Genomic DNA, 20,815 nt, shown 5'->3' with positions numbered 1-20,815 from the left:
CTGGCAAACAGTCAGAACTTGCTGTTCCTGACCCAGTAACCTACTTTTTGAGCACCAGGTAACATGAAAGCCACCCCTAGCTCAGCCTGCGACGTCACCTCTTACTTAACTTCTTAGAGGCCAATATTGGGTCTGGCTGGGAAGAGTTAGATGAGATGTGGTCATCATGTACTTAATTCTGGCCACAAAAACCATTTTAGGTCAGACAGGAATACAGAGAGTGGTTTCTAACCTCAAGTCCCTGAAAGCCACCATCTGAACATGCATGCTCCACGTGGCAGAGGTTGGACTTGGGAGTCCATCACGCTGACACATACAGCAACCCCAAATTTTGTCTACAGCACCAGTACCACCATCAGCATCAGAGCCACGGGTAAAGAAATTCTCCAAGAGAACACTTCAGGAAGAAGACCTGGTTTACCTCCAGTGCTGCTTTAGCTATCTTCACTCCAATGCCCTCATCCTGACCTGATGTGGTATTCAGAGACCACCTAGCTCAGACTTTAAAGGCAGGGAAGACTTGAGGACCTCTGTGACCAGCAAAACCTGCTCTCATGATAGCTCTCCATGCCTGTTCTCCCTTCAGCAGGGCAACAGCAACAGCCATCAACACCCACTAGCTCCGGGATGGCATCCACCTTCCTCTTCCCCTCTTTACTCCCCCAGATTTCTCCCCCATCTAAGGCTTCCTTCAATCTGAGAAGCAGCCAAGTTGATCCTGTGTTTGCACACTTTGCCACTTCTGTTCAGATTAATGAAGGATCTTGAGGAACTGCTAAATACGGTGGGAAAAGATCTATCTGCAAGGATATGCAGCATCTCTTTCCTCCAGGGCAACTCAGAGGTACTGGGAATTTTTTCCTGCATCTTATTTATAGTTTCTCTTCATTTTTTAAGTGACAAAAGCAGCATCACTGGTTGAAATGCACCTGGATACAGTGTCAGCAGTCTGCAGACAAGAAAAGCAGTAACCTGTGGCACTTATCATCCAGAGATAGCCCACACATAACACCTGCTGTCCCCAAACGGGTCAGGCAACAAACAACAGTCACAAAGTTAGTGTCTGTCTCACAGCATGGTGGATCATCTATTTTCATGTCATATTGCTGGGACTTCCAGGGGTAAAAAAAAAAAAAAAGCCAATTATATACTGACAGCAAAGGATTGTTGGATATACTACTGACAGATATACTACTGGCAGAGCTGGATCATTGTATCAGTGATAAAGCAGAAAGAAGCAAGAAGACTTGCTGGGTGTTTTGGCAGCCTACGTTTCACTTGAGCTAGTGGAGAGATACTGAGCAGCCCTTACAGACTGTGGCAGAAGGCATGAGTGGAAAACTGTCCAGAAGCCCAGCAAAAAGAAACCACAGTTGCAAGGCTTCCATGAGTGCCAGGGTGTCTCAGCACAGCCCTGACATCACAGGACCAGAGAGAACTTAATGGGGCCCCAGTTCAGCAAAACACTCTCTACATCTTCAAAGCATTTTTGCTTGTCTAAAGCCAGCTGGAGTTTTCCCATCAAAACACAAATGGAGATGGACGAGGAGTAAAGTTTTCAGGTAGTTTTCTACTAGAAATAGCAGAAGCACAGAAATAGAAAATTATGCTCATCCAGTGATGTTTGAAACTGTATCTGCCTCTGTGAATATCCCTCAAAATCAGTGTTTAATACTAGCCATTAAGAAGCAAAAATTATAAACTGAAAGGCTAAATTCAGGCTTACCATTTGAAAGGATTAATATTTTTACTGAACGTGAGGGTAAACAAGTAAGAGTAGTAATACAGAGTGAAAGAAATTACAAAGGGAGCTCTTTAGGAAAATGATGGGAAACAATTCTTTACTGGAATATGCCCATTTTTGCAGGCAATTGCTCCATTGCATCTCTCAGCCGAAACACATACACACACATAAAATAGGAAGAGATAGAAATGAAATGACTTTTGGTTGAACATTCCAGCTACATGCAAAAAGAAGTGGTTGAAATAATCAGAATAAAATGTCTTGAAGTTATTTCACCTTCCAGCTGGCTCAACCTGACTGAGATTTTATTTCTGTTGACACTTTGACTTCCCTATTGCAGAGCAGGAGGGACAGGGCACTGCAGTATCTTAAAAATTCTAGCTACATTTTCTTGCATCATCACAAACCATTTTTCCACCATCTCTTTTTCCAGCAGTTTTAGCTTAACCTAAGATTAAAAACATATGGAAGTATTTCACTCTAGCTGGCATAAGCACAACAAAAAAGTAAATGTTCTAATAGACATAAAAAGTCATTTTCCTTTACTACAATGTCTAATTTAGATCTCTGAAATTGTAAAATTAAAATCTATTCTAATCCATACTTACACAAAAATGCATTTCCAGCAGATTATTATATCTAACTGCTTATTACACAAAAACCTTGAAATGACTGTATTGTAAAAAAAATAATTGCCTAATTATGAAATCCTGATGATAAAGACACCATTGTCATGAAAACATCTGGGCTACCAGCCCGCCAGAATGCATGAAATTTCAATAGGCAGAGAAAAATCAGGAGGCAGATGAAAGAAGAGTTATAAAGAGGTCCAGAGAAAAAACATCACCCACTGCAATTTCTATATCAAAGTGTGGGTGATGACTACAAACAAACAAGCCAGTAATAACCTATTCACAGTAGCAGGGTACTAAACATGTATGGAGTTACAAGGGAAAATTAACAAATAATATGCCTATTCTTGCATAACCTTGACAAAATATATACATCTAGTCTACCTCTCTATAATGACAACCTGAGAAAATATTCATTGTATCAGGGTGTTAGAAGAGCATTTAGCAATCTGATGCCTTAGAATAACAGATCTGTCAAATTTGAACAGAGCAACGATCAGAAGCATTTCTGTAGCATTTAACTCACATTAAACATCATTTAAATATTTGAAGAGCAAAACAGGAACAGGAACAGCAATGAAGGAGGGGGAAAGTTCAGTTGCGCTCAAACAGGAGAACTATTGAGAAAAGTAAAGGTGCTCCATTCAGTTGGCCCAAACAGGGCTAATCACCAGTGAGAAATCTGCTCCTTGTTGTTAAGACTGTTGTAAATGTTGTGTTAATAGCGAAGTTAGTGGCTACGCATATTTTAGCCACTTATAAAATGATGAAAGCTTTTCTTGGAAAATGGGGAGTACAATGACATTGTTATCCCAGATGTGAGATGCTACACCAAAAGGACCTGAGAAAGCACGAGAACATCTGTAGCAGACGGGGATGCGGTCTAGGGAGAACAGACCTTGCCTGTGAGCCAGGATACGATCACGTTGGCAGGATCTCTCCCAAAGCAGGACTTTTCTCCTTCTCCCCTGAGCCCAAGCCCTGAAGATACACCCACCCATAACTGGCCCTGAGCACACAGGTGATTCCAGGGAAGCTTATGAGGACTTATGGTTCAGATGGTGAGAAGTTAAATGTGTGCAAGTATTCACAGATCTGACAGCTCCAGTAAGGCTTGTTTTCTTCTAACTAGAGCTCCCACCACTGGCAGTGACTTTTCACCACTGATCAGCCTGAACCTTGGACTCCGCAATGGAAACCTCATATATAAACAACCTTCAGGGCCCCAGAACTAGACTCTAAGGGTGATACATCAGAGGATGACGTATCACTGATAGGATATGACACTTTTTTTTATGGGGGTGATTACAATGCAGATGGCATCAAAAGCACAGTAGCCTTCTCACACGGTGGCCATCTGTGATTCTCTGCTAAAGGTTATATCAGGACTTCTATTATAAAATGCTGCCAGCTGAGATTTATAGTTCAATGGACACCAAGTTCTTAGCCAAGAAGTCCTTCTAAATGAAAATGATTCAGTGGTGTGTATTCTGCTCATGTTGGATGTTTTTGATCACTAACATGACAAAATCCACAAAGCAGTGTCAGCCTGTGCATCTGTATGTTTTCTATAAATGGCTCTGCACAACAGCCAAACTGATGGAGTCGATCATCTCTTTCGGCCTCAGGTCTGCCTGCTTGTTCGCACAGTGTTCCGATGTGAGGATGAAGCTCGTGCCCTGTGCAAAGGCTCACCACAAGATCTGTACAGCACTTAAGTCTCCCCTAAGCCTGATATTTGGGCTTACAGGGGATTAAAGAAGTGTGTGCACTGTGGAGTGGCCTGCAGGGTACTGGTGAATAGAATTGCACGCACTAGAAAAAGCTTTCATATCTTCTAAAGCAGTGTTAATTCTTCTGCCAAGTAAATAAAGATGAGCCTGCTATTTACTTTTCAGCACATATTGCAAAGCTCATGTTAATTAAACTTCTAAAACACACAACAGAATAAGTCTGTATTGACATAACTCCAAGAAATTGTATATGCTCTCTCTCCCATGGACTTAGTAAACATTTACTTGCAAGAAAACAACTCGACTGTCCTGGACAAGTGACAAGCCACTCAGGGCACTGGAGCCAAGAGCCTCTTTTTGCTCTCATGGGCTCCAGAGCTGAAAATCTAGGATTCTCTGAGTTGACTTACAGAGTTCAAACATCAGGCAAACACTTCAGGAAGGAGACAACCAGAATAAACCTCACAGGCCTGATGTCAGGCTCACCATTATGGTGACCACTGTGGCACCAGAGAGTCTTGGTACAACATCAAAGACCTCAGGTTTTTTCCTGGGTGGTTCTAAGTTTGTAGCATAGGGGTATGTCAGTGGTTGAAAGGATGGCCCAAATCCAAAACCATCCCCAAAGCTCAACATGCATTGCATTAAAAAGTCTCTTTTTCTTCGGAGAAGCCAGCCCTTGACTACTGTAGCTATCAAAATCCCAGCACTAGAAACCTAGAAATGTTGGGTCTGTTACTCATTTACCTATAGGTGAATTTCCACATATGGATAGATTTCTAAAATTTCTAAGATTTTCATGTCTAAAACTTAGTTACTCCAAATAAAATGCACAAGGAACCCCAACTGAACTTTAACATTTACAGATTGCCCTTTTAGACAGCTCTAGTCTATTAAGGCAATTGCACTGTTAGACTACCCAGTGACTAAATACCCTTGTTAATGGCAAAGCTGCCTCTGATTTCAGCAGACAGAATTTCATCCTTAAAAGCCCCATGAAATTTCAATTTGTTAGTATCCCTCATTATTAATGGTTTTGGGATATTTTTATTTTTTTTCATCTTTAAAGCAGATGGACTAATTGCACAAGGCTGAAAGAAGTCCAAAAGAGCAGCGTCTTCTACTTGGGAACAGGGTACGAAGCATAAGCACTCCCAAATTATGTGAATCATGCTGGCAGGCTGTCACAGCACTTTTCTGACTTTGAACCTACACAATCTGAGATCTTTTTTCGTGGTGTCACACCATATTCTGACTCTTGCCAATTCTCACTGGCCGGCTACAACATGGTTCTGACAAATTTCAAGAAAATTGCAACTATGCCAACAAAGCCTCTTAACCTTCATGTTGACTCCCTGCTGAAGCACACGCAGATATACAAAGAAGTGGAAAAAAACCAAAAAAACAAAGATTATTTTAAACTGACATGTTACACAGACTCTCATACCTGTCTTTCAAAAACAGATTAGATAGTATTATCATCCTGGATTAGGGGATCTGGGATTTTGTTTAAATTTCTAAGTAATGGTCATGGCCAATTGCCTTTAGTTTGTCTCTTGTCTACCGTGATCCACAGGGATAATGGGCACACATAACACGGCTTATCAAAACACTACAGTCCATACCCACATCATGGCTGCTCAGGAAAGACAGAAGCATTACTATTAATTCCTCAACATGAATAAGATAAATACAGCTTATAAGAAGGGACATTTAGATAAGTTTTAATGACTCATACAACAGATAGGGAAGCCTTAATGCACTTTTTTCTTCTCCTACACACTGCCGTGTGCTCAGTGCTTTGTCTGGAGCTATTTCACAGAAGAATGTCTTTTTTTTCTTCCGTAAAAGAGCTGTTTCCAAACACTAATAGTATCTTCTGTTTCAACAGCACTGTCATCCAGTGTATTGTTAGTGAGCTGTTTGCAATGCAAATCAATTGCAACCCACCAAATTTCAGCATTGGCAAAAGCAAAGTGAATTTTTCATTTTGGCACTGCAATGCGGTGGGCTCATGTGTTTGGAAAAATACAGCCCTGAATTTCCTACACAGTTGAAGCCAGTTCTTGCACCAACTATTACTTGATGTTACTAATTTAGGCCCTTATTCAGCAAACGTTGTAGTGAAACTTGAGCTCACGCTCAGGTTCATCCCTATTCAACAGAGTGCTGCTGTGCAAGCTGAAAATCAAGTCTAGGTTTTCACAGCTTCTGCGTTTCAGTAGTTTTCATTCGGCAGGGGGTGAGATTGTGAGTGTTACCCATGTTACTTCTAACATGTCTCAACTTCCTTGGTTTAGTATCTTTACAAAGAAGCCTTAAGCATAGCAGCCAGCCCACAAAGATCAAAACCACACCAGACCTCCCACCCAAAACAACGAGACAAAGCCATCCCAAACAAAATTAACAGCTTTAGCATGCATTTACAGGTAGCTGGGCCATCAGAACTGCTTCAGAAACACCTGGTAGACCAATGAGAACTTACAGTTAAGCGAGCAAGATAAAGCCAGGCCACAGAACTGTCCGTCCGTGTGTCGCCCCCCGCACGCCGGCAGGAGCAGAGGTCCTACCTTCCCACCTTCCAGGAACAAATCCCAGCTCGTGTAAACACAGCCGTGCTTGTGAGAGCCAGCGGTAGCTCACATGCAATCAGTGGCCCCTTCCGAGTAAGTTCTCTTCTAACAGTGATAAAGATCTTGACAATGGAAGTGTTTAAAACTAAGTTCTTCCAACAAACCCTTGGTCCAGAGTAGGGCAGGCCAAGCAACCAGCTGGACTGTCAGAACACACCGTGCATGGCACCAGGATGCAAAACCCACGGCCAGATTCACTTGAGACAAATACTATTAGACTTCTGAAAAGGGACTCAAGACATCCAAACTGAAATGCCTGGGAAGGGCTCAGCTTCCAAGAAATGTTCAGTGTCTGAAACCAATAAACCCACATACAACTGGACTCACTCCTGCCCAAGATGATCACTAGGCCCTCTTTGCTTTTATGTGCCTGATTTTGCCAATTATCAGGCCTAGCATAAAGGACACGGCCAGCATAAAGATAAACCAATAACCAAATTGTATTTGACACAAAAGGGTCAGTACATGGGTGAGCACTGGGGGTACAAACAAGTCAGTCAGATTATACATCATTGACATCAATCCCACTGACCCCAACAATGACACTGCAACACCAACAATGGGTGGAATAAATGGTGAAATGCAGTTTCCCATAAAAGGCACAGGAGACAACCGAGTCAACAAGCCAAATACATAAGACCAAGGAAGCCACACACTGAATCTCCACACAGCCCACGTTTACAAAAGCCAGACCTGCCTGGAGCCCAGTCCCAGGGAGGCGGGAGGTCCTTCCCCTACAGGGAACTCTGCACAGGGCATCCCCCTCACACACAGACACTGCCCCTGCCTGCGAGGGGTCCCAGCTTTTATCCCTCAGTGGGACACCTGACCTTGGGTTACTGACTGCGGGACCCCTGGGGCTCCTTTACCCAATGGCTCTGTCTGCCAGGCCGGCACCACCCTGGGGGGAAGCCTGAAGGTAAAGTCACCCCCCCTTTGGGAAGGGCTGTGGGAATCACCCACATGTCAACCTTAACTTGAGGTTGAAACCCCAGCATTTCAGAGCCACTGACTTTAAATTATGCCACCTTCCTGCAAAATTAGCTATTTTTAGGGATGTAATGCCAGATTTCCAATCACAGTAATTTAATTTACTAATGTCCTTGGATGTCTGCACATTTTTGTGGTTTGGTTTTTTTTTATTTGTTCTGGATTGCAGCAGAGTCCTAGATTATTGGGAAACTGAATTACATGTGCAAAGTAAAACTTTTGGAAGAGGTTCCTTTAAAGACTTCAGCAGAGCAGCAGTATTTAGTAAAAATTTTCTAATACCTACATAGCAAGGATTTGAGAAGATGATGACTCAAAAGCTTTTCTGTTTTGTTTAGCTTCATAAAGAACAAGGTGAATTCTGCACTGATGGCTGATGCAGTGACACAGACATGAACAGAATGACACCTCTTGAATGCTTCTCTATGCCTTAAAAAAAAAAATATATATATATGGGAAATAATTCAGTCTACCTAATTCTGCAGGTTTTTTAAGTACTTTCTAGAGCTGGTTAAAATTTGTATGCACCACTTAAAAAACCCCAAACCTACCACGGCATTGAGGAAGAGAAAACCTTTTTGCCTGAAATAGCATTCTTACATTGCTTTGGGAGATTTATTCTCTTATCTTTCCCACCAAGTACTTTCAACTCACAGTATTGCTTGCCATTGACCTTCTGGGAACATGAGTTTTAGGACCAGGGCAGCAAACAGGTGGCAATCTTCTTTAAGAATAGACCATGAAGGGATTTTACAGACTGCGTTTAGCTTTAAACACAAGTTGAGCCTCTAAATCAATTGGACAATGGAAGTTCAACCATCACAGTAATCAAGTACCAATCTGATGACGTGTGACCTAAAATGCTTTGAGAATCTACTTTTTTTGGGGTGCTCTCTAGCACTGTCTATGGGTTCTTCAGCAAGGCCTTGAAGCCCTCAGTAGATGGATGTCCTGTCTGGTATGTGGGCTTACTTAGGGAGTGAGGTTTAGGTATGAATGCCTCACTGGATCTCTCAGTGGCAACGCAGCATGCTCATTCTCGTGGGCCTTCTACCAAAGAGTAATCTAAAAAGTACTAAAAATCCTAGACTGTCTGTCACCTCCTAATAAGAGGTAGATAGAAATGTCTCCACCTTTTGGAAGCCAAAAGGTAATTTCCAAAAATATTTCCTCCAGAAGATAAAAATAAAAGTGCTGTTATGGTAAGAGACTTGTGTTTTTCATCAGTTTCTGTATTACAGCTGGTTAAAGCTACCAGTGATGTGCTCTCGAGTAAGACACAGCAAACTCTTTGAAATTCAGAGGAGTGATGATGCACCTTCAGCTTTTCTATGTTTATCAGTCAGTAACCAAAACACATCCCAAGGTAAACACAGAAGGAGCCGGGCATGTGCTTCCTCAGGGCTCTGCTCTGTGACCTCCTTTCCCTGATGCTATTGCTTTATCCTCTTATAACACTCCAAGAAAGGACATAAACATCTCGTACATTAAAATGCTCTTGACTTTTACAAACAGCCTGATTCAGCAGCCCTCAGGGTGCAGTTTCATGACCAGCTCAAGCACATCTTGCCCTTGAAGAAGCACTTCTGTCACTCCCAGCCTCCCCTGCATGGAAAAATCACACTTGCCTGGTTCAAAGCTAATGCTGGAAGAAAAGTTTGAAAAAGATCAGCTTTCAACTACTTTGCCACCACTGTGCTGAGGCAGCGGAGGTGGCAGGAAGCAGTAGAGACAGAACTGGCTTCTTTAGTCTTAAACCAGCTACTTGTGAATTGGTATCCTTGGTCGCACTACCCATCATCTATGATTGCCACCAAGGATTCTCACGCACACCCTGGTGCCTGCAGGAAATGGAGAGAACCTCAGCTCTCAGTCTCTGAAGCATGTGGTTGTTGTTTCCTCGGTGGGCTGACAGCTGGGAATTCCACACTGAACCTACAGCCCTGCCACTAAGTGATTTTAATAAGGAATTTAATCTCTCTCCCATCTCCTTTCATGATAGCATTTAAACCCACTTTCCTGTCTTGTTTTCTTAACAAGAAACTTTAACTCTAGAAGTCATACAGGCACATCTCTACCTTTGACTATTGTGGATCAGCTTGTGGGAGCAACAAAATGCCCCCCTGAAGCTCTTTCTAGGTATCTTTTGTACGGTCCCATAATTTCAAAATGTGTATTGTGACTGACAGTCTTCAAACACCATTGCCTGTCTACTTTCCCAGCTTAACTCAGCACTCCAACCTCATTTGGAGCTTCTAATACAACCGCAGGAAAGGCAATAAGACCAGGAAGCATGCCCTGCATGTGGGGCACAGCACAGATGACAGGACAGTTTAAGAGGAACACAATGAAGATATTCTTAAACGTTATTAAATGCCACTGAGGAACTGTTGGTAAGAGCAGATATAAAGACCTGTGAAGAGGAAACTATTCACAGTGTTCAGCACTGAATTTTATTGTCCCATAAAGCTCAGCACTGTTCCTCATATGCTGCAGCATCATCTGAAGAAATGGTACCTATGATCTAATGTTTACATCTATAAACACATCTGTTGCCCAAAAGTTGCCAAAGATCAAGAAGCTGATTCAACAGCAGACTTAGTTTAATATTAAGCAGCACCTCCATCAATGGGATTATTTATCTACTCAGATTCAAGGGTCTGCTATGCACTTTGGCCAAATGAGGGCCAAAATGAAGGATCATTTCTGAAAGACATGTTGTGTCTTGTGATGCATGGATGAAGTCACACCTGTAAAATGGGAGGGAGAAACCTGGGAGAAATCCACTGTTTTCCTATCATAGAAGCATGAAGGGATGGTCATGGTCAACATAGCAAGAGGGAAGACTGACCTAGAGCTGAATGCCCATGGGAGGTGGTGCAGGAAGGTATCAGCAGAAGTAAGTGCCCACACCTTCCTCCCTCCCCTAAACCCATCATACAGCCATCACACAGCAGTTGGGCTGCATCGCACCAATGTGGGTAAAGTCCTGGCAGGGTCTCTAGGTTAGGGATTGGCATCTTGCTACTCAGGGAACTGATGGAGATAGCCAAGAGCCTCTTTGTGTGCCACTTGCCACAGGTCCCACCCATGAAAGCTTTACTGAGAGTCCTGTATCACTGATGGGGTCTCACAAACTCCCCTTTTCATCACAAAGCTCTGTTCCAGCTGCTCAGGTTGCTTGCAAATCTGTGCTGCATTGCTAAATGTACAAGGATATGTTTTTCTGACAAATTCCATGTTGCTTCTGTTCCTCAGAAGTCCTGTTTTATCATCACACAGGGATGAGTGTCTACAAGTCCTTGAGCAGACACACAGATGGAGTTTATTCAGCAAAGCTGGTGACTGTTCCACTCCTTAGCTTTCTTTGTGCCTTTGAGACAATGGTTTCCAAGGGACAACTGTGTTCTTGAGAAAAGCAGACTCCAAATTTGACTTTGGGTAGAGCCCTAAGGTGGATTAGACTGTCATTCTGCCCACCTCAACCGCACGCTGTAAGCAGCTTACTTGCAATATGACAGATTTAGCAAAAGTGACAGTTGCTCGCTGTCCAATATCATTAGCTAGCCCTGCCACAAGAGCTCAGACATGGTGCTCCACCTCCTTACAAAATCAGCTTATTAATAAATATACAGCCTGGCACAATATTTTCCACAGAGCTGAAGCAGTATTTTGAGCAGGGACGCTACCCAATCCACCCATCTATGGAGACTCAAAATCACATTCTAGGCAAGATGAGGTCAGAACAGCAAATAAGTTCAATGGACTGACATGTCGGAGGGACTGGGCTGGCTAAGCCTCTGCGCTCTTGCATCCTTCATTATCTTTATTACTCTGGTCCTCGAGTCTATGGAGGGAATGGTGATCTAATCAAAAGGCTACTGGAGTCAATGAAAACATTGCAATTTATTTGTCTGCCTTAGGCTCAACTCCCCAAGGTATCAGAGAGCATCAGCACTCCTCTCCCCAGCCAAGAGGGCTTAGCGCCTTCCCTGGGGTGCTCCGTGTCAGCAGTTATGAGCCTGACTGCTCTTCCAGGTAGACAGAGGAGGATGCACACAGAGGAAGATCTCTGCTTCCTATGTACACATTTGTGTTGCAATGTTAAAAGAAGTTTGATAATAATTACAGATCTGTTAATTCCTGCAAAAAAATACTTCAACTAGAAAAAATACTGGCTGAGTCAATCAGATTGTGTGCAACAATACCATTCATACTAAAGCCTCACTTTTACTTTAAAAAGTTTGATTTAAAGAATAGAACCAGTTTCACTGCTGATAACATAAAGGTTTAAATATAACCTCAGTCAAACCTATGATCTCCCCGTTTACAGCCAGGCAGGCAAGACTGTGCTGAACTGTTCCCTCCCCTGTGCTATACAGAACTCTGGACCTGCATGGCTGTAGCACATCTCATGTAATGTAGCCCAGGAGAATGATTTCCCAAAGGTCTTCACAGTAATCCCCAAACCAGGTAATTCTATAATAATTCCAAGTGGAGAAAATGAAATGTTTTTATTTTAACATATACCTGTGGGGAAAGAACATCCCACTATTTTACAATCAGGTCTTTAAAGACATCCTGGGAAATTTTCCAAGAGTTAGGCTGAAATGGAAGAACGCTCAGTTGTTTACTTTGGGGTTTTATTAACATGTTGGAAATCATTCTTGTCCTCTCCTCACCTCCAAATAAAGGCCTTTATATTCTGAAGCTGGGGCACTTCTGACGAACCCCCACCGCTGCGGTTTGCATGCTGGGAGCTTCACTGGCTGCAGCTTGGCGCTAAACTCTCTGGGCTGAGCCTGCCCCAGAGGCAGTAGGGTGAAGGGGGGCTGGGGAATGCAGGGATTCATCATCCCATCCCAAAGAACTTCAACTGCAAGCAGTGGCCGAGCTGCCGGTCAAACCCAGCTCCAAGCCACCTCCAAGGTAAAGCAAGAAATGCAGTAGGTTCTAAGCCCATTTTAACACCCTGAAAGGTTTGTAAGCGCCTGGGAGTCATTTTACTGCAAAGCTCATCAGATGGCTTTACCTCGGTGAGACGAGTGCTCATGGCTGCAGCAGCCACCGCGCGGTGGCACTTTCAGTGTGACAGGGGATGTGTGACACACAGCTGTGTGTCCAGGGATGGGTGAGGTGGGCTGGCTGTTGGGGGAGTCTCCTATGGAGCTGGGGGACCCTTCCTGACGCGCCTTGTGCCATTCAGGCTCTCTGCTCTGGACCACCCCAGGCCCACACGGGAGTCTGCTGGGAGGTGACTTGTTCCTGGCCTGCAGGCGAGAGGGGTTTGCCATGCGCTGGGCACCGCCCGAAAAGCAAAATGAAGAGTGTGGGTTGGAACAGGGGTTAGGTGGGTGCTGTTCCCATCCCTGGACACACAGCTGGTGTGCAGTTGTGTGGGGATCCCTTAGTCCCTGCCCAGCCCCAAGGAGGTCCAGCCCTGCCACCCAGCTGCCCTTCACCAGCTCTCGCTGGCCCCAGCAGCTGCCCTGGCCCACGCCACACAGTGCTGTTCCAAGGATGTTAACGAGGGGAAATCAAAGTAAACTGCATGTACCATATAAAGGCCAAAATCACTCCAGGGCAGACAGACGGTGACATGAACCCACTCACCAACCCACTCAGCTCAGATTCTCCAAATCATTCTCTCTGTTACGTGACATGCTTCTACACTACTTGGCCCACAAATTTCTCAAGGACTTTTCTTTGCCTACCCTTGCAGCAATGAACATGGGCAAACATTTATAGTTCTCAAATTCAACGAACAGACAAGGAGATTTAAGAGGGTGGCACAAAGCGCACACTATTAAAATGTCAAGGTTGCAACAGGAAACATCCAGATACATCCCCTTATCTGAAAACCTGTTCTCTGCACAGTCAGTACCCATCACTTCCCCCCTACTTTTATCACTGATGCCTTCACCTAAGCCTTATTTATAACCTTAGAATTGGGTTAACACTGCAAGTTTTTAGGATTGAGTGTTCACCATATGCATTTCAACATTCTGCTCATCTGGATGCTAGTTAGTGCTCTGACTTATTCTGGAAATACGTAATATAAACACAAGTCTAAGAACTCTCCTCCACAAGAGAACTGCTGAAACAACTTCAGGCAGGTGGCGATGTGACAAAAAATTCACAGTCCTGTTGTTTTCTCGTGACTACTGAGAGATGTGTCCAGCTGAGAGATTGTGTCCAGCTTTATTATCTGAGTGCTGGTAAGAGAAATACTCACTTCAAGTTCTGGTCCAGTTCATTCCGGAAGTGACTAAGTGCTGTTGCCATCTGATAATTACATATGTGGATCTCTTCATTTCCACTTTGCTTTTTGTTCTTTTAACACATCCCTGCCCCTGGCACAACCACCAATAAATGAGCTGAAGGAGACTCTGAGCAGCAGTTAGCAGGATGAGGCCTGATGTCCAAATACACAGTAGATGACTGTCTCCAGCATGTACAAGAGGCATCGGGGCACTGAACACAGTTTCTAATGCAACAAGGTTGCTTCAAACTTTCAATTTAAAACTCTATAAAAGTCTGAGAACAAATCTACACTTCAGAGTCACTGGCAAAGCTCTCAAATCATTTTATCTGGTTTCCTAAGCAGAAATGCTTGAGCAATCTTGTGCCCTATACCTTCTTCTTGGTCTCTTTCTGATTTGTTTGCCAGCTTCAGATCAGCCTTGTCAGAGGTTTCAAGGAAAACCAGGCTCCTAAAGTTGTGCGAGGGCAGGCATCTGGCCTCAGTACCACGGCTGAGCAGAGCCAGTCATTGTACACAGAAGATCCTCCAAGTGCTCTGAGTACAGCTGAACTTTGCAGGCAGCTTCCGTTAGAGTCACCCCACCACAAATTAAGGGAAAAGTTGCTCAATCTAAGGGCTGACAACTGGTGGGGACCATCTGTTGAGCGCTGAAGTAGCTGTCAGCAAACATCAGCACCATCACAGGGTTGTGCTGGTTTCCTGCCGCAGACTTACTGGGCTGGTTTACTCCTTAGGGCACAGGAAGGCAAATGCCAAAGCAGCTCCAATGGGCATCTCTCTGCCTGGTGTTTTAATCGAAGCGAAGGAAACTACCTGCAGGTACTTCTGGTAGGATGGCTGTCAAATAACAGGTGCAAAGATGCTCAGCTTTCAGCCCCACAATATAACACAGCACCATGTCTCGGAGGCAGCATCAGGGAGAGAGGAGTTCAGTGGCACTAAGTTATCTCCACGGGGACTTTCTCAGAATTCATACCAATGTCAGGAAGTCAAAGCAGTCCTAATGACTCTTGTCTGCATCAAAATAACTCTCCTTCAAGAAGCAAGTTGGGCAAAGCAAGTCTAGCACTGCTCTTGCTGAGACACCTGCCTGGTAGGAGTTTTAACCAGGCTAAGTTTCCACCATAGGAAAGACTCGGGAAAGGTGCTGACACGGTCATGTCCAGGCAAGCAACGTCAGCCTGCTCAGAGAGCAGTTCATAGAGGGGAACAACCGTCCAACAGCAGAGTTCAGATAAACTCGGAGCAGCTTTGCCAACAGGAGTCTTGCAGCTGAATTGCAAATCCCAGCTCCATACCACGTTGTAATGACATTTTAAATTTTTTATTACCATGTCATAATGGTAATTAAACACAGGCATGCGCACAGAGAGAAACCTGCTTGATATATAGGGCAAGGCTCACCATCTGCAGGCAGCAGCCAGGACCTGCGGGCTCAGCTATGGGGCTGCAAAAGTCACAAAGCCATCAACACCATGGTGACCACGTATGAAAAACTAGGCAGCTATGTGTAATTTCTGTATCTACCTGCACTCAACAATGCAACCAGTGGTTGGGGGCTTGCAGCATCAGAAGGCGTAATGCCACTGCTGTCTTTGCAGTTCTGCTGCATTGCTGATGCACACAGAACTAACTCCTCTCTCCCTCCTGGAAAGGGAAAGCGGTGGTTTCTGCCCATCCCCCTGCGCAGCAAGACAGAAATTACGTCAAGGAGACAGTGGAGCATAGTCTTTGACGTGTGGTTAACTCTTGGCATCTATGTTTAAGTTCCCAACAAGGCTGCCCATCACTTCCAATTATAATGATTTTTATGACTAATTATGTGCGTTTAGCAGTCTTTGTTTCCTGGCCAGTCCTGTGCTGCTTCTATTCAATTGCACCCTACCCCAGAAGCAGGGAGCCTCGTAGACTGAAGCTGAGCTTTTCAGCCCTGGTATGACTGAAGATGTTCTGGTTCAGTTTTAAGCCCAAGACCAACCTGGCTCGTTAGCTTCCAACCTGCTGAAGCCAGCTTATGTGGAGAAAACTAAAGTGGATGAAATAGAGACAGCCTGTCTCCAAGTATCTCCTTTCCCTGTACCAGAGCACACCACCACTTGGAGTCTCAATATTGTTCACTGATTCTGATTCCTACATCTGTCATGAATGATAGGTGACATGGCAGAGGAGAGGGAGGGAGAGGATGGACAGAAGAGCACAGTATGGCACTATGCTTTGGGTCCCAGGAGGCCTGTGGGGGAACAGGTCCAACAGACACCAGTTTTCAGCTGGACCACTCTCCTGGACCAGAACCAGACCATGTTTTGGTTTGGTTCTTGTTTGGATTAAGAAATTTAAAATTCAAACCAAACAAAAAAACCCCAAACCAGACTCAGTTCCTGCCCGAGGGGAAAAAAAGCAACAGTCCCAACTGACTTGCAGTTCAGTGCTGTGCTGTAAGCTCTCACCAGGCAGCAGTGTCTGTCTGCTCAGGGCTCTGGTCATCTGAAAGGCTCCTTCCATTTTGTCCAGTTCTGTCCACAGGCAGCTGTTACTGGGATACACACCTGCTCCACTAAACCTCTTGCCCTTTGACACCAGACAACCTGCATGTCAAACTGTCTTCTGTTTGCCTCAGCTGAGAACTGGCCACCAAGAGAGAAATCTCTATACCTAAATACTAATTGTATTTTGAAATCTGTGATCTGTTTCTGGCCCAGGGAATGAGCCCAGCGGGATCCAGAAGGGAGCCCCAAGACAGGTTTTAACAGACCTATCGTGCCACATGCATACCCCCTCATTGCCCTTCTCTCCTGCTTCTTGGGGTGCCACAGAAACCCACAGCTGTGATCTCAGGAGCATGTTCAGAGTAATAAAAAGCACCCCCGGGGATCTGGAAGTGTAATTACCACCTGCCCATTGTCCTCCCCAGTGCATAACCTAGAGCGAGCACAGACCCCAGACAGCGTCACACTTGTAGACTAGTCATGGAGTGATCTTCACTGCACCACATAGCAAGAAACAGCTCCTGCCTCAGCCTGCCTGTAATCTTCACAGATAATGGTTTTTATTAGTTGCACCCACATATAGCGGGCAACTGATGATCTTTCCTGAAGCAACAAGGTGTTTCTGCAGCACAGAGAAGCCACCTCCCCCAGTGCAATTAAATGCTATGCTTGCCACCAAGGTGGGATTTCATTAGCTCATTTCCCTTCCCAAGGGCCAAGTCTTGGACACCACAGTGGCCAGCCTCAGCTGGCTCTGCCACACCCCTCCTGGGGTGGGGATACAAAACGTTGGGGAGCTGCCCCCTGCAAAACTTCTGCAACAAACTAGAGGTGTGCTGGTGATGCTGAGATGCAAAAGAAGTGGCCACCACACATTTGATTGCCCATGACCCCTGAGGTTCAGAGTAAAAACTGTTTGGCAACCAGTCCTTATGCAGCTCACATGAGTCTGGAGGGAGGCACTGCCCTCTGGTTAAGTCCCCTCTGCTTACACACATCTCCTCACACAGGGGCCACATTACCAGCTGAGGACCAGTCGAATCTATGGGACTACTAGTCCCAAGTGCAGTGAGAGAAGCAGAACAAAGATGAAAGAGGATGTGGGCCCTGGCAGCCTGCTATTCCAGCTGAATATTGCAAGGAACAAATGCAAAAGCCAAAGGGACAGGAATTGTGGCATCAAGTACCTTTCAGATGATAACAAAAAAAGAAGAGCCTAAAAATTGAGCACAAGAGATTCACAGTCCTAGGGGAATATGAGCTTGTATCTAATACCAAGTGATTTTTCTGTTGCACAGTTCATTTTAGGACAACGCTCACCCTCGCATTGCTAGTCCCACAGCCTGAGGCTGCTCCAGATTTAGGCACCTGACTGTTCAGGAACAAACATTTCTGTTTGTGAATAATTCAGAACCCCTTGTTTATTTAGGTTCATTTGGGCTCTGTTTCTTGCTGTTTGAATCTTCTGAGCCTCCAGCTAACTGGGCTGCGGATGTACAGCCCCTCTCTGCAGCCCCTCTGTTTCTGTAAGGGAACCATCAGTTTTACCACTAACTCCCACATACTTGAAGCACATACAGCACTTGCAGAGCAAGCATAACCCCCGTAACATAACCCCAGAAAGCTCAGGCATTCCCCTTGCTGTTCATCTTGCTGCAAAGCGAGATTGCTTTCTGCTTTGAGATGCACATTTGACAGTAGCTCCATCAGAGTGCTACGCATGTGAGTAGCTCTTATGTCACAGTGGCAAGCACATCCAGACCTATAGCTCCAGTCTTAAATCAAAATAGACATGGGTATCTGGTGCTCATGGACACAGCCACCCAGCATGCACTCACCCGTCAACAGGAACGTTTTAACTCGGACAAGCAAATGTACCAGCTGAGCTGCAAACAGGCACAACTCTGCAAGTGCAAAAAGCAACAGCAAAGCCCCAGCAAGTTACATTCTGAATAGTGTCAGCATCTTGCGATCTCAGATGTGAAGCATTTCACTGCCTAAGCACAGGCATCTCTCCAAAAGTGTTATTACCTCTATTAAGGGAAAGCTATTGTGGGTTAATCACAGCGTATTCTTAATTGTGTTTCAGACACATTAGAGGAAACTGGAAAACACTACAAACAAGTTACAGAGCTGTTTCACAAAGCAGCAATACCCGACACGGTTCTGTTTCAGGCAACATGCTAACTGTGCAGAGTAGCCCTGTGCTTGCTTGAGGTACCATCGCCTGCACCCACACCTCAGCCTGTAATTGCGGAGCCCCTTTTCAGCTCTGTACATGCTGACACACACGTGTGCACCCCCCCACACACCCCACCCCGAGAAACACATTCCTGACTTACCCTTTAGCCAGCCAGCAGCCCCAAACCCTCTGAAACCTCCTGCAGAAGAGTTGACAGAGTTTTACCTCGTTACCCAGCGAGGGCGTTATATAACCGGCACCGTTTCCGCAGGCAGCGAGGATGCACCAGCCGCGCTTCCCGGCGCGCATCCCTCTCCTCCCCATCCCACACGGACACATCTCCTAACGGCAGCTGCCCCACGGTGAGCGAGGGAGGGGCAAGGTGGGCTTCGGGATACTCGTGAAAAGCAAAGCTAACAGCATCAAAGAAAGTTCAAAAGGTCCCTGACGTTTATTAAGAGGCATTGCTACCATGAAAGGACGTGGTGCGATGGTATAATGTTCCTTAGCCCGCTGAAAGCAGCTTGGCCTAGATTTTCTTGTACTGTTTGATGTGACCATTCATGCAAACAAGAGTAAAACTTTCTCTTTGCTTTTAATTAAGGAAAAAAAAAAGTGACACATACAAAAGACCTTTTTCTGCTCTCATCTGGGTCTTCTGGGCTACTATCAGATGGAGAATATGCAGGAATCGGCCCCATTGATTAAACTATTATTAGTGACAAACAAGCAGATGTGCTCAGCGAAAGACAATACAGAAAAAAAAAAAAAAAAGATTATTTTACCAAAGGCTCATTTAGTATTTCAGAAAAAAAAAAAGTGGAAATATTCTGGGCAGAAGTGAAGCACACAGAATTTTGATGTGCAGAAATAAATAAACATTATTGCTTTTGCTTTGTTCCCACATAAAAAACCCCAGCACCTTTCATAAGGGATTGTATTTCAAATCTCATCTTAAACAAAACGTGGCTTACAGTCAGTCATTCAGGAGGTCCTGGTGTCCATGAATCATTGGTGGACACAGTACACAGCCCACAAATGCATCAGGGCTGTAGCTTTAGGACAGACATAAAACTCTTATGTAAGCCATAATCCTCTCAGACTCCTTATTCAGTGTTTCAAGATCTGCTCCATAGGAGCCCGCTGGCATCCCAATGGCTTTTGGAAATGGGGAGACTCCAGTCGCAGCGCAATCCCCTCATCAACACCAGCGTTATCCTTGGTACTAGCTCCTAGGGTTTCGGAACACGGAGTATTTTGGCCCACTAATATTTTGGGCCACTGCAGAACTGGCGCTGTTGCTTTCTGTGCTGAGTGAATCACAAGGATTAATCTCCTGCAGAGTTCACTGAGGCTAATGATAATCAAGTTAAATTTACACTATATGAACAGAGTTTAATTAGGTACTGTTATACAACTCCTATTAATTACAGTGGTAATACCCTTATGAAATGCAGATGGGAGGGTGGGGCTGTGGTTGGAAGGGGCTTGTCTGCTCAGATGATTTTAGGAAAAAGCCACATTAAAATGCTCTGTGTGTACCTTTAGCTACCCGCCTCTGCCAGTGCTCAAGATGAAACAAAAATCTTAGAAAAAATTATAATCCTACAAAATGTAAATCTGGAAGATTAAAGACCTCCCACATACTGTGCTATCACCTTCTGTTTACAGAAATAAGCAAGAATACCATTTAAAATCCCAATGAAACAGAATCATTATTAGCTTGCTCTGCTCAAAATCCTACCCAAAAAAGCCCAAGGTGATAGAAGTCATTTATTTTGCACTGAGATATTAACTGGCTTGAAACCCAGGCAGGTCTTCCTAACATTATTAAAGTAAGTTTCTGTTTCCCTCCCCGAGTTTACCCCTCCAGATGACCTGTTGGGTCAGGGCAGATGCCAGCTTGTGCTTGGCACTGGCTTTGTACAGGCACAACCCCCCTGGGGCACAGACCCCACGTATGCCTCTCCGTGCCCCTGCCGCGGTTGCGGTGCTGCAGGAGGAGCCGTGGGGAGAAGCAGCTGACCTGAGCCGCTCGGGAGCTACTTCTGCTAGAAGCTGAGGTGTCCCCAGCACCATGGTGCAGCCGGGGGGACGCCAGATCACAAGCGCAGGAGCAGGCTCCAGCTTTCAGTGCTCAGTAGTAACTG

General features: G+C 44.8%; 1 protein-coding gene across 4 annotated transcripts in view; it reads right to left on the bottom strand.

Annotated features, from left to right (window-relative positions):
- PASD1 (PAS domain containing repressor 1) overlaps positions 1 to 19,106 on the bottom strand; it is a 105,523-nt gene extending 86,417 nt beyond the window's left edge. For 2 of the 4 annotated variants that reach the window (XM_026848482.1, XM_026848481.1), the window contains exon 1: positions 18,826 to 19,106. The gene's annotated coding sequence lies outside the window, so the exon portion shown is untranslated. The remainder of the gene's footprint in view (positions 1 to 18,825) is intronic. The other 2 variants (XM_026848479.1, XM_026848480.1) reach the window with 2 other exon arrangements.
- Positions 19,107 to 20,815: the final 1,709 nt, after the last annotated feature.

This window comes from Athene cunicularia (assembly GCF_003259725.1).
Source record: "Athene cunicularia isolate RWA chromosome 4 unlocalized genomic scaffold, athCun1 chr4_part3, whole genome shotgun sequence".
Classification (NCBI taxonomy): domain Eukaryota; kingdom Metazoa; phylum Chordata; class Aves; order Strigiformes; family Strigidae; genus Athene; species Athene cunicularia.
This window is presented reverse-complemented; position numbering and strand designations above follow the sequence as displayed.